General features: G+C 40.6%; 1 pseudogene; it reads left to right on the forward strand.

Annotated features, from left to right (window-relative positions):
- The first annotated feature begins 3,342 nt into the window (after positions 1-3,342).
- The window catches only part of LOC124283230, a 29,852-nt pseudogene continuing 17,535 nt past the window's right edge, over positions 3,343-15,659 (forward strand).

Consider the following 15,659-nt stretch of genomic DNA (forward strand, 5'->3'; position numbering starts at 1 on the left):
ATCGTCTACGTGGACCGTCTTTCAAGAAGTATAGGTTGGGTTCCCCGTCTTTGATATCCAGTCGATTGATATTGTACGTTTTCATAGACCATATTGGATCTGTAGCACGTTTAGCGAATAGGATATATATCTTTCCATATTGTTTGGGATACAGGATATGTTGCCTTTTACCTTTGAAATAGCTTGCATAATCAAGTGTGAATCATACCCGCGAAGATTGTGAAACACCACTGGTATATGAATAAGTTTAGGATTTATTCTTAGCTTCAAGTTACATTCATTGTGAGCCGCACCTCTGTATTTATCAGTAATGTGACAGTGATCTCTAACTGAATCACCATTCAGAGATTTACAGCACACATGACAATGTGTGCTTTTGTTGTGGGCTTCCCGGTCTGCTTGGGTCATACGCATTGGTGTTTTGTTACATAGTTTTTTTAATAATCTTTTTCTCTTCGTGTTTTAAACACTTCAGAAATTCTTCAGCCGCGTCTCTGGCCCTCTATAAATAACGGGAGGGTTAGTTTGACCTTCACAACGAACGACCACATACCCGAACCCACACGCTTCGTGCTCTTGTACTTTTTGTGTGAAACTTTGATTAGTGGATTGAGCTACTGTATCTATTGGTTTAATGATAGCTTCGAAGTCGGCGTAGATAATATATGGTACTGGCATTTGATTTTTGTGGTTGATAAATTTCAAGATGTTGTTTTTTTCTCTCGGCATATCTATTCGTACTGTCTCCCCTACACCTAGGCAATCAACCCTGTGCGAATCTAGCAGATCAGCCCTAGAAAACCCGTGAAGGAACCTTTCACAAAAGTGTTTCTTTTCCCCTGTGTTTCGATTGATTGTACAACAGTCGGCTGAAATTCTTTATCCATGCGTAGTGATATTTTTCACCTTGTTGGATCATAAATATATTGATCATTTTACGATAATCCTTATACAATAAAGGACTTATCCTGTGTACTATTACGTTTTTACCTTCGTGTCCGAAAACGTTTATGGCTAAGTCTTGTTTCTGTTGTTCTATTTTTTGGATCTGAGAGATGGTGGTGGGTTCGTCTATACCTTCCCAATTGAGCCCGTCATCTTCTGGATAACTGGAAATTCTATCGGATTGTTTTTCAACTGGAAATTTAGCGGATCTTATCGCTATCCTCATACAATTGTTGCCTAGGTTTTTAACGTTAACCATAGCTTTTTTTTACTTGAAATACTCAGACAGGGGTAAGTACGATCCACCTTTCAACGGTATATAGTTTGCTATATCCAGGCAGACCATGTTAATCTTGTCAACAACCCAACCAGAACCCATATTAGTGTAACGTTCTAGTGTTTCTCGCATTTTTTCTAATGATCTGTCTATAGAAGAGTTGATAGTGTCTGGTTGCGTTGTAACTTCTTGATTACCTCTGAAGTAAACATTGGTGTATTCAGTTGTTTCATTCGACTGTTGTTTCTCTAGTGTCATGTTTAACGTGAGCTGAAATTTAATACCTCTTAAATCTTTCAGTTCTTCGTTTACTTTGTCAAATACCAATGGTTTTATATCTTCAACGTCTATGTTTCTTTGAACTTCCATCTTCCAACCTCTCAAATATTTACCTACAGCATGCTCAGTAGGTGTGAATTGTAATTCTACAGGTTTTTGTTCTTTCAGTAATTCAATTAGCTCAGATTTCCTCATACGAGAATAACCTCGCATTCCACGTTCACGAGCTTGCTTTGTTAGTTCTTTCACAGTAGGTGTTTTTTGATACTTAAAACCTAATAAATCTAGTAATTCATGTTTTCTCATACGAGAATAACCTCGAAGTCCACGGTCTCGTGCTTGCTCTTTCAATTCATGTACTGTAAACATATCATAAAGTTACAAACACAGTGTTGATATTATATGTGAAAACAATTCTCTAAATAGACAAACATCCTTCATGTTAAACAAAAGATGATGTAATAGATATAGGATTGTGTAATCTAACCCGTAACATACACAATTCATACATCGAGGGACTTGATACCATTCGGCTTCATGAAATGTGACACTCTCATGGTGAGAGAAAAAACATAAACACAGTCTTCCTCGGGAGATAAAAAGTTATATGTTTACAAATTAATAGGAAACTTATTGATTCCATCCCCCGTACCACATAGTCTTCCTCTTTTGAGTAAGACTATAGCTACTTTTTACAGGTGAGGTGAAAAGTAGTTATGTTATGGAATAGATACTTATTGATTGCTTGCCTTATATAGGATGACCCCATACACCATAGTCTTACTCTAAAGAGTAAGACTATGGTTACTTTTTATCACCACTGTAAAAAAGTAGCTAACTCTTTCGATAAAGACTATGACTACTTTACGGGGAGATAAAAAGTAGTTGTGTTATGGGTTTATAAATAAATATGAGTTAGGAATAGATAGTTATTGATTCCTTGCCTTATATAGGCTGGTCCTGTACGACATAATCTTTCTAGTAAGACTGTGGCACCTTTTTACAGGGGAGATGAAAAGTAGTTGTGTTATGGATTTATAAATGAATATGAGTTAGGAATAGATACTTATTGATTCCTTGCCTTATATAGGCTGGTCCCGTACCCTCATTGTTTATACTACTAACTGACAATGACTGATAAGAGCAGCCCTACGTCTCTGACAAAGCGAACAATGATATCGACTATTGTTTGCCTAACCAAGATTGGTCGTAAGAGGCGACTAACGGGATCGGGTGGTCAGGCTCATGACAAATGTCATCGTATTACAATTGCGTATTACAGTTTGATCACTGGATTGTCTGGTCCAGATTCAAATATTGCTGAGTGCGGCGGTAAACAACCAACAAACAAACAAACAAACTATCCCAGATTGGACATCAACATTTTGACCTGACCTCACACTTTAACAGCTCTTTGTTAGGAACAACTAGCATGCAAATGCCATCTCGTATTATGCTTGTAATATGATGCTTGTTGATAATTGAATAAAAATCATTTAATCATGTTGATTATGATTTTCGGTTAAGGTTCATGGAATTTGAATTCAGCTTAAGCTCTTCCATTAATCAAACGGATCATATTTTTAATTGAAATAGCAAGTCAATGGTTAGATTTATTAAGTCAACTAAACAACCAGGCATCAGCTGAACGAATGCAGGGCAAATTAATTACGACTAATCCCAATGTTTTTGTTCTGAGAAATGCTGGATTACTAATGCTAATACCTACATTTCAATTGCCTCTAAACAAAGCACCCTCTCTCTTTTCATGATGTCACCTATTGATATTGTAACACTATATAAAGTTTGTGTAAATGTTTTATTTTTGAACAATTTAGTTCTGTCTAGCTGTGGCACAACGAAGGTCTGTGGTGAGCTGCTTGTTACCGATAAGACTATGGACGACAAGCTGGTGTTCTTTGTCAATGGAAACAAGGTAAGACTTAGGTCTTCAATTCTGAAGAAGCTGATTGTGTGGTTTGGAAGATATGTCTATACAATCAAAAGTTCAACTAGTTAATACTGACTGTTCTGATAAACCTCCACTATACCCTGGATGCATCTACGGCTCGGCCCGATGATTTTATTACCTCCCTTGGCTGGCTTTTTATCCAATCAGGTGTTTACGCCGGGAAGTTGAGGGTACCAATCACAAGGTTTCTATCATAACTCCCTTTCGCTTGTTTTATCTAACCGATTAAACCTGGCAACACAATTATTGCAGAGGTACTCTGAAAGATGTAGAAGGAGTTCCTGTGTATATTTTTTTAAGGTTTCAGACTTGTCAATTTGTCTGTATGATTTCCCTACTACATCTGAATCGCACAGCGAGCAAACTTCCCGCGGCTGCGACCGATATCTTTGTTGACACTGACACGTTCAGTTGTAACGGCTTATTTGCCTGATTACTGTGAGAATGCAGATCCAGCCAAGGGAGGGAATAAAATTATCGGACCGAGCCGTAGATGCATCCAGGGTATAGTGCAGATTTATCGGAACATATATCCTGGAGATTATCGAGGATGTGCTAAAGGGTGGTTTGAAAAGTTTTTAAGAAGATTAATGACCATTTTTGAAAAAAATTACAATCTCCACTCTGCTCTAACAGTGACAAGTACTGATGCCAACGACTCGTAGAAACGTAGGAGTGAGTTCCTTGAGTTTAACGTCGTTTTGGACAGTAATTCTGTTGTAACTCGGCATGTCAGCCTAACCTGGACAAAAGCCCCGAAATAGTACACGGTGAAGCAATATGTTTTACAAATACTCCGATGCTGACATACCTAGAATTATACTCAGATTCGAACCCACGCCCACAACTGGTGACTGGCAAACCTCATCCATAATTGGAACAAATCTCAGCCATAATTTCTTACAACTGGGTTTCTCTGTGTATCTTGGCATGCATAGCTTTTCTTAAATTATATATGCAATAAAGAAGAGAGCTTGAACTGCGTATTTAGCAACAACCATTATCGCTACCTGGGTGGCCCTGAGGTATAAATCATATTACTTTAATACGACAAGAATTGATGTAATGGTCGTACATAGTTATCATAAATATCAGGTCAATACTTGGTTTATGACGGAAATATGATTCAGAGAATATATTTGAAACACTTTTGGATCTGAACATCATTATTTTTCTCGGGTTTCGCATATTTCATTTTTTCTGAAGACATCTAGAGCTTTAAATTTGTTATGTTTATGACCAACATCTAAAAAAAATGGGTAATCAAATTTAAGAGCTGCTTAAATATGATATTTGCGCAAATATAATTTGTATCATAAACCGGAATAATAGCATCCAACTATAAAGCTATTGATGTTAACTGTACCAGGTCGTGGAGTCGAACCCGGATCCAGCAGTGACGCTACTTCGCTACCTGAGGACTAAGTGTAAGACTCTTAACTCCCAACATTTACATCTCAATATGAAACATCTCACCGGTAAAAGTTTTTAGAAGTGACTTAATCAATTCTCTGTTTTAGTAAGTAGACCTGTAATTATTGAGATTTGTACAAGATACTATTGATGTTACAAGATGTTATTTGTAGTTCCAAATATGTGCACCGTTTTGGGATTCTGTGAAATAAACCGACCCTTGACTGAACATCGGCCGAACAAATCATCAAAGTATGTGACGTTGGTGGTAGTTGCATTGTTCATGCTATCAGTAACTAGTTTGCCTTCATGATATGCTATCCGTGTAGGTCTGCTGTTGATCACTGAATTGTCTGGTCCAGACTCGATTATTTACAGACCGCTGCAATATAGCTGGAATATTGCTACAATTAAACAACAAACCAACAGCAAACTAATCATTATATGCCCATGGTCATGTCATGTCTGGCAAAAAGCTGGATATTGCACTAAAATATTTATCCGGGGGGGTGGGGTAGCCTAATGGTTAAAGCGTTCGCTCGTCACGCCGAAGGCCCGGGTTCGATTCCCCACATGGGTACAATGTGTAAAGCCCATATCTGGTGCCCTAGCCGTGATATTGCTGGAATATTGCTAAAAGCGGAGTAAATTTGTCTCACTCGAAAATATATCGATAGATGGACATATGTCTTGCATCACTTGAAGAAATTAGCCAACATGACTGGTTGATGACAACTTTCCTTTTCAGTACGTCTGACGGGCAGCAAACTAGGATGTGGCGAGGGCGGATGTGGGGCATGTACTGTCATGGTGTCCCGATACAACAGTCACACCGACACTATATCGTATCCTTAGTGTGCTTCTTCACTGTCCATTCTTGTAGATGTCTACAAAATCTTGAAATTACGCGAAAATAATAACAGAATAATACGAAACCATAAAATAATCGAAATTTCAAGTTTCCGAAAGAAACATAAATTAAGGAGTAAGTAGTCGAAGCAACAAGAAAACGCTCGAAATTTCGAGAAAATATTTGGAAAAACGAGGAAATACTTGAGCACTCGAGAAAAGATTGAAATAACGAGAAAATAATCGAAGCAACTATAAATATCGAAATTATGAAACGTTAATCGAGTTATTGAAAAATTTAAACTAATTATTGTGATAACGGAGAATATTCGGTTAAAATTATTGAAAAAGCTACAATTAGGCGTTTGTAACTGGTAGGTAAACATACACGTTGATATTTTTGCTTTAACAACTTGGCCACTACTCAGTGAATGCGTGCCTGGCTCCCGTCTGTTCTCTCCATGGCCTGGCTGTCACTACAGTAGAGGGTATAGGCAGCACCAAGACCAGGCTACACCCAGTACAGGTACGTCTGTTCTCTCCATGGTCTTGCTGTCACAACAGTAGAGGGTATAGGCAGCACCAAGACCAGGCTACACCCAGTACAGGTACGTCTGTTCTCTCCTTGGTTTAGCTGTCACTACAGTAGAGGGTATAGGCAGCACCAAGAGCAGGCTACACCCAGTACAGGTAAGGCTGTTCTCTCCATGGTTTGGCTGTCACTACAGTAGAGGGTATAGGCAGCACCAAGACCAGGCTACACCCAGTACAGGTAAGTCTATTCTCTCCATGGTTTGGCTGTCACTACAGTAGAGGGTAGAGGCAGCACCAAGACCAGGCTACACCCAGTACAGGTAAGGCTGTTCTCTCCATGGTGTGGCTGTAACTACAGTAGAGGGTAGAGGCAGCACCAAGACCAGGCTACACCCAGTACAGGTAAGTCTGTTCTCTCCATGGTTTGGCTGTCACTACAGTAGAGGGTATAGGTAGCACCAAGACCAGGCTACACCCAGTACAGGTAAGGCTGTTCTCTCCATGGTTTGGCTGTCACTACAGTAGAGGGTAGAGGCAGCACCAAGACCAGGCTACACCCAGTACAGGTAAGTCTGTTCTCTCCATGGTGTGGCTGTCACTACAGTAGAGGGTATAGGCAGCATCAAGACCAGGCTACACCCAGTACAGGTAAGTCTGTTCTCTCCATGGTCTGGCTGTCACTACAATAGATGGTATAGGCAGCACCAAGACCAGGCTACACCCAGTACAGGTAAGTCTGTTCTCTCCATGGTCTTGCTGTCACAACAGTAGAGGGTATAGGCAGCACCAAGACCAGGCTACACCCAGTAAGGTAACACGAAGTAGTTATTTGTGGTAGGATTACTACTAGGATTATGATCATCTTGATCGGCAGGTCAGAGAGCATGTACCACCTCTAGCGAACCGAAAGGAACTTGAACAGACTCTCTTGAACTTATGAAACAGGATCCTGCCGACTCCATCCTCCGACTGACGACGTCAATGAGGAGACGTGTATTGGCGTGTATCGCCACATGCAAGATCGGTCCAATTATTGGAAAATGATTTCTGTTGTAAAATCATGTTCATAAATCTCACTGTTTCTATTTTCTGGTCAAGTGAAGTCGGTGATAACTTTGCCCGGTTGTTTATTACTGGAGGTCACAGTGGTATTGCTACTTTCACATATTACCAAGTTCCCATGACATACCAATGAGTGCCATTTGTTTCCAGGAACGCCTAGCTAAAGCCCATGGCTCTCAATGTGGGTTCTGCACACCAGGCATCGTCATGTCCATGTACACTCTGCTCAGAAACAACCCACAACCCACACAACAACAGATGGAAGAAAACTTCAGTGGTACGTTTTTAATGTATTTAAATTGAGGGAAAGCTCTCGCTCATCAAATCGAATTGAATTCCCAACATGTACACGTGTAAAATGTTTAAAACGTTTTTGGTGTTCCCTGTCGAGATATTGCTAAAATGGCATAAGATCCATGCTCATTCACTCTGAATATGTCCAATAATTCAAGTAGCATTCTAGACGATGTAGTTTGTTTCTTCAATAACATTCGGTACAAGTGTTTTACCGTTTTTAAACCAATAACTAACATGTGAGGAGAACATGGCCATAAACGTAATAAATACACAGATTAACAGAACAACTGTTTCATTAAATTGTTTTAATATGTCTGCAATGTGAACAACTTATTAAATATAAATTATAACTATGCATCACAGCAATTCTAAATAGAGAACGAATCAATTATCAGATTCCATTGGACGTGACTCTGGACCAGACAATCCAGTGATTGGTATCATGACAAATGACCACATCGTCGCTGTAGTACTCTTGTGGCATCCGTTGGTCTCATTTAACTGGCTGCTATCTGTTTCTTTGCTTGTTTGTTGTTTAGCGCTTCAGAGATCCGTGGGCTATTGGTCCGTACTTAATCCAGCCAGACAGTTCAGTGACTGATATTACGAACACAAATACACACAACTGGGCTACGATGACATACAATCAGCTAGTCTGACCAATGATACATTTTGTTAGTTTGTTTGTTGTTTAACGCTGCTCTAAGCAATATTCCAGCTATATGGCTGCCCGAAATATACGGCAGTCATAATTATATCGGAACATATTCTCTTAAGACTCATCGAAGATGCCGCTTTCTCTTACCGTTTTTACGGGGCGGTGGGGTAGCCTTATGGTTAAAGTGTTGGCTCGTCACGCCGAAGACTCGGTTCGAATCCCCACATGGGTACAATGTGTGAAGCCAATTTCTGGTGTCCCCCCGCCGTGATGTTGCTGGAATATTGCTAAAAGCGGCGTAAAACCAAACTCACTCACTGTCAGTTGAAGAACACAGTTCAGCGCTTTGTTGCGTTTGGAACAATTGGACTTGAAGGGATTCTGTGCCAATGGAATTCCATATTGCAGTGGAGGTTCATAAGAACGGTATAAGATGGGTACATGTTGGGTAGATAGGTATGTCTCTGAATGAATTAAACCCTCAGAGTAACCATGGCTACCAGCGCAGAGAGGGGAACGTTATGATGTTTCATTAGTTTACATCGCAATATTATATATATATTGTATTTATTTTAGTCACAACGGAGCAAGTAATCATATTCATTTGACAGGTAACCTTTGTCGCTGTACCGGCTACAGACCCATACTCCAGGGGATGTCATCATTTGCAAAGGTAGCTCTTCAGGTCAGCAGTTGTTTAACAAGATCTGAACTGTTATTTCTCTGATATTCGGGGGCACTACGCTGAATGTCTTTGTGGACATCTGTATTTAAATTTCACATGTTTCTGCATGAAATATATTTTGCCCATCTTAGTGTTTCTGCATGTAAGTACCCAATATATAAATATGACTAAAGCGATAAAGAATGCCGCTGCATTTTGGTGTTAGTTTGTTTTTCTTTTCTTTATTGAGAATGACCAAATACTTTTGTAAAGTGTTCATGAAATGACTTGCGTCGGACAAAAAAATAAAGAATTCATACATGTTGCTGAAACGAATTTATTATTCATCAGTCTTAACAGTCAAGAATCGTGATATGTCTTTTTGCAGGGCGCTTGCAGTATGGGAAACCAGTGTTGCCGTGTAAGCACCCCAGTGAGCAGTTTTCTTCCAAAAATCATAACAACAGATGTCACATGAGATTTCCTGTGTCAATAATAATTATCTTCGTGGAATAAATAATCTTCATGGTATCGAATAAATGTTCGGTACTGATCCATACGATGCACTGTTTGCCACGCTAGCGAAGGCTTTCCCAAAGTGGCAAACGTCTATATCCCTTTGAGCTTTCCTCCTACGCGAGTCCGTGAAGATCCGGGTTAGAATATTGATCTTCAGCAACCCATATTTGTCGTAGGAGGCGACTTACGGGATGTGGTGGTCAGGCTCGCTGACTTGGTTGACACATGTCACCGATCTCAGTTGCTTAGATCATGGTGTCATTCACTAGATTTTCTGGTCCAGACTCGATTATTTACAGATTGCCTTGATATAGATGGAATATTGCTGATTGCTTTGTTAAACAATGAATGAATGAATGAATGAATGAATGAATGAATGAATGAATGAATGAATGAATGAATGAATGAATGAATGAATGAATGAATGAATGAATGAATGAATGAATGAATGAATGAATATATAAAAACCAAACTCACTCACGAATCTGGCATGTTGTCATGAAAATGAAATATTTGGAAGGCTCACTCAATCACTCTGATGCGTTCTTTGAATATCACGTTTATAGATACGTGTCTTATAACAGCACATTTGCTAATAAAAACCATCTTTATTCCAGGATTCATCAAGTGGAGCCACCAAAGGGCAAGTCGACTGTGGTTCCAATGATGTCTCAAACAGTGGGTCTGATAGTGCCATAAAGTATGACCCCTCACAGGAGCCGATCTTTCCCCCGGAACTAAAGGTGAAATTAACCAGAAAATTTTTAAATGAAGTTTACAAGTGGCACACAAAAGGCAAAGACCTCCATAAAAGCTCCCCCCCCCTTACACAAATATGTCCCCTCTCCACTTGTCCTGCAGCATCATAGTGTATGGCTTTGTGTTAATTGTCATATTGCGACATATTTGCCACATTTCCCCAAAGTTACTTTAAACAACAACCATTTTCAAATACATTTATCTGATATCAAATAATTTGCTTTGTACTGATTTCAGACCAAGTATCAGATGTACGACACTTCACTGAGGTTCTCTTCTGAAGACGTCACATGGTATCGCCCTGTTACTCTCGATGAACTATTTGACTTGAAGAACAACTTTCCCACTGCTAAGATAGTGGTAGGCAACACCGAAATAGGTTAGTAACAATTGATGTTAGATATTTAAACAACTAGCAATGTTATAGCGGGACCTTCTCATCGATACTAAAATCCTACGTCAGTCCCCCTGTGCCGAGTTCAGTTCATGTGTGATATCGTGATGATTGAACACTGTCTCATGTAATTCGTTTGTTCTTTATGTCCATAGGAATAGAAACCAGGGTTAAAAACATGGATTACCCCATAGTGATAGCTGCCACTCACATTCCAAAGTTACATCAAGTTGAGATTTCAACCAATGGCATCACGTTTGGATCATCAGTTTCCCTAGCAACCATGGACGAGGTGCTGAGGAAAGCCGTTACGGATATGCCAGGTAAGTATTTGTACATCCTGTACAGTTACTCTGCAAGCTCCAAATCCAATGCTGATTCACATCTTCTACAATATTGTTGTCTGTTTTAGAATACAAGACAAGAAGCTTCAGAGCCTTTACAGAGATGCATTTGCAAGCTCCAAACATATGCCCCATGTTGGACTAGGTCTTCTAACATATTGTTGTCTGTTTTAGAATACAAGACAAGAAGCTTCAGAGCCTTTACAGAGATGCATTTGCAAGCTCCAAACATACGCCCGATGTTGGACTAGGTCTTCTAAAATATTGTTGTCTGTTTTAGAATACAAGACAAGAAGCTTCAGAGCCTTTACAGAGATGCTGCAGTGGTTTGGTGGTCATCAGATTAGAAATGTGGCGGTGAGGACATTAACTGTTACACATTGTGTGACAGCAGATGTATTAGTTTTATGCGTAATATTTCCCTATAAATACTCAGTTCTTCATATTAAAACAACTTCGACTTTCAATACAGACTCGAGTTGATGAATATATTACGTTCTATGTATTTGTCATGTGGCATTATTTGAAAACCGTTGGATGGGAACCCTCTTGACTCCGACGTACCTGGTTCAATTTCCTGTATCAGTAAAATGTGTGGTACACTCTTTTGATATCTTCTGTCAAGGTGCTGCTGCAAGATTCCTATCTGCGGCGATAAACCTTATTGACTCACTTCTGTGTAAGTTCTCACGTTTTGAAGAGAATGCAAATACAAAGTTCATACAATTTACGTGACACAAATCAGTAAGAAATAGGAACATCCCTCTCAGATGCCGAGGCGTGCATTTGTCACATATGTTTGTCACCAGAGCATCGGTGGAAACATCACAACAGCCAGTCCCATATCTGACCTGAATCCCTTGCTTGTCGCAGCCAGAGCAACCCTCATTGTTGGAAGGAAAAGTAAGAACTGTTTATTTACTGCAAGTGTTTTGTATTCTTTCATGTACATAAAGTATGAGTGTGTACATATTGGAGACACATTACCTGTAACTTCGCCATTCATATTAAGATAAATATAGAATACACTAAAAATCGTTGTAAATATACTTGACTAGACCCTCGCACTCGCATTAAATTCGTGACGCATTAATTTCATGATTTACAGTAACCCGTGTGAATTTCGTATAATCAGTATCAGAAGAAAAATAGTAAAAATTAGGTAACGAGAGAGCATATTTGAAAAGAGCCGTTTTCGAAAGGTTGATCTATTGGCAATACACTACCTGGCAAAAGAAAGTTATCACTTTTAATGTAATTGTATAAAAAAGCAAACGCTAGTACAGGTTTGAACCCAAGCAGAACACATTCGCCAAAACGCAACTTGACAGTGTGTACCACCTCCAGCGAACGGACAGGAACTTGAACAGACTCTCTTTGACTGATGGAACAGGATTCCTGCTGATGTCATCCGCCGAATGACGACGTCAATGAGGAGACGTGTGTTGGCGTGTATGGATGCCCAGGGTGGTCACACTCGCTGTTGATGACGTGTCCCCCGACTCATGTCTCATGATATGACTCTTTATGCCCTTTTGGACTGAACTCTGATTTGTGTCATTTTTAATTTTGACCCCTTGACTCTTTCTTAATGAATTGCGGCAACTGCAAGACCAGCATTACAATGAATGTTCTGTAAAAATTGTTGGAAAATGATTCCTGTTTGTAAACTGATTATCACAAATCTCACGTACGTCTTTGTTTCCATTTTGGGGTCAAGTGGACGTCGGTGATAACTTTATTTTGCCCGGTAGTTTACATTTACACTACTGTTCCAAGGATGAGGAATGTCTTGCCATGTATGCGGTGGTCCTGACGTTTGTTTTAAAGAAACTACTTTAACCGCCTTTAGATTAACACGAGAAGAATCTGTCTCATCCAGGTCGGGTTAGTGGTGCGTTTACTTTGAACAGTAGTGTCCCTGTTTTGCAGACAGCAACGCACGAGAGGTCGTCATGGATGGAGACTTCTTCAAGGGCTACCGGAAGACTGCAATCCAAGAGGGAGATGTTCTGCTATCTGTAACGATACCATACACCCGTGAGGTAATATCAATTTATTTTAGAGTTCTTCAGAAGATTTTAGCTTAACCAATCAGAATCATAGATATTGCAGTGGAATTTGTATTTGTAATTAAGTCAAAATGTATCTCTTCAGAACGAGTATTTCAGAGGCTTCAAGCAATCTCATCGGAAGGAGGACGACATCTCCATTGTGAACTCCGGAATGGCGGTGAGATTCCTGGAAGGAACTGGCGTCGTGGAAGACCTTCTGTTAGTGTATGGTGGCATGGCAGCAACGACAGTGTTGGCGTCCAACACCAGGGAAGGACTCCGACAACGGTCAGAGAAAATACTACTAATCACTACTTGTTTTCGTTTCCTTTCGCAACAAATGATCCGAACGCTGAAATGTACAATTTAATGTTTCAAAAAGATACGTGTTTGTCCTTTAGGGAATGGAACGACCAACTGTTTGAAAGGGCTTGTGAGTTACTGGCGAGTGATCTCCCCTTGGAACCTGGGTCACCAGGTGGCATGGTAGAATACCGCCGTACACTCACAACCAGCTTCTTCTTCAAGTTCTTTGTTGATGTCAGAGAAAAGCTGCACAGGTGCAAGGTAATTTAAAAAATGATCAATGCAAAGAAACGATAATCGAATATAATCGATTCAAACGTGATTATTTCCAGCGTGGGTGTACTGATTCATATGCACTTCATCATGTTAGTTATAATCATAATGGACCGTATGTAATGAAAAGGCTGTCTCCCTTATCACCTTATTCTTCCCGGTAGTGACTCATGCAGGTGTAATTTGGGAATAATTTGTAATCTTGTAATATGGGGTGCTATATATCACGAGTCGTCTGTCTCACAGTCCCTGAACCATATTATTTTCCCTACAGCCTAGCCCTTCCTGCCATGCTAAAGCCCCAAAAGAACTAAATCTAGATTTCCTCTACTTTAAACTTACTCCACACCTGTAGATCTTAGTCTGTCTCGTAGTCCCTGAACCACATTATCTTCCATACAGCCTCACCCTCCCTAAATGAAGCGAGTCTAGATTTCCTAGGTTCGGGATCTCTGGTCTCCCTGGGGCTCCTTTTCAATTCAGTTTATTTGTTCCTATCAAAATGGTATATATTCAGAGACTAAGCGTTAGTCTACCTCAGGAGCAGGAGGGGCTTGCGACCTTCTTCTACGATCTTCCTCTCGACCACATCTGAGTTGCATAACTGCCCTGGTTGCAGGTAGTCGAAACATAAATATCGCATTACTGTCCTTGAAACCACTGCCAACTTGTTCCACCCGCTTGAAGTTTTGGGTGAGGCCAAACGTTTCCACCCTTTGCTCTGACGTGAAGACCTAGGCCTCATCCAGGATTACATTTGGCATCACAATATCAGGATTCTCCTGATCAAGAGGTTCATCATCTGTCGAAATGCTGTCAGCAGCCATTTCATAACTTAATGCTTGCTTTCCTCAGTGAGTTTGTCCGGTCTTACCTTTGTCTTTTCAAAACCAGATGTAGTTAGCAGTCTGTAACATAATTCTTTAAACACGGATTGAGAACGTCACACAAAGCAATATAGCGACCATGAACATGTATATTTGCTATTGATTGCAATATAGTATCGAGTGAGTGAGTGAATTAGGTTTTACGCCGTTTTTAGCAATATTCCAACAATATCACGGAGGGGGGCCACCAACAATTGGCTTCACACTTTGTGCCCACGTTCGGATCGAACCCGGATCTTCAGCGTGACAAGCGAACGCCTTAACCACTAGGCTACCCCACCACCCCATATAGTAACGAACTCAAACATGCCATATATTAACAGTTTGGGCACTCACTAAGACTTAATAACTTCTCCAGGATAGTGCGCGGGATGGCACAGAAGTTCTCGCGAAGGATGTAACACAGGATATTACACGGGGTGTTAGTGAGGGAGTGCAGCTGTACCAGGATGTAGCAGCTGAACAGGACTCGGATGACGCAGTTGGTAGACCACTGGTACACACTTCCGCTCTACAGCAGGCGACAGGCGAGGCCATATATGTGGATGACCTGCCAAAGGTTGAAGGTTAGAGAAACTCCATATTCCATCAATATGTACAATAGTCCCTATTTGTTATGGCTGTGGTGTGTGCGCCTGTGGTGTGTGCGCCTGTGGAAAAGCCCAGGTCACAAATAAGATGAAGTTCAGCAGCAATGGTTGCAGTGACCGTGTTTGGCAGCTTCACTCCTGAGAGTTTCTAAGACTTCAGTCCTGTCCCACAACGAATCACATGTAATACACCTTTGTCTCACCTAATGTGGTCTCACCTTTGCAAACTTTTCAAAATTGCCTCTGTTCACCCGGCAATGAATGGATACGCGGTGGGATAAGATGGTTACATGCCTGAGTCTGTCACGGGCATCTAGTGACTGGGGCGCGGTGGGCGACAGATCTAAGGCGCCAGCCTTGTGATCCAGCGAGCTTGAGGTGCCGGGATCGAGCCCACCTCTGACCGGGTGTAAAACACTTAGAGTCAGCTTTGTGTGCAGACTCTTTTAGTGTTGTCACAACCCCTAGTGTACAGTACACAACCCTGTGCACTTAAAAGAACCCACGAATGCGTTGGTATGTGACCAGATGGTGGCCACATGAATACGTGCAAACACCTAGTTGCGAGTACTTGGACAAAGTA

This window comes from Haliotis rubra, unplaced genomic scaffold, assembly GCF_003918875.1.
Source record: "Haliotis rubra isolate DU_JTF1 unplaced genomic scaffold, ASM391887v1 Scf310, whole genome shotgun sequence".
Taxonomy (NCBI): domain Eukaryota; kingdom Metazoa; phylum Mollusca; class Gastropoda; order Lepetellida; family Haliotidae; genus Haliotis; species Haliotis rubra.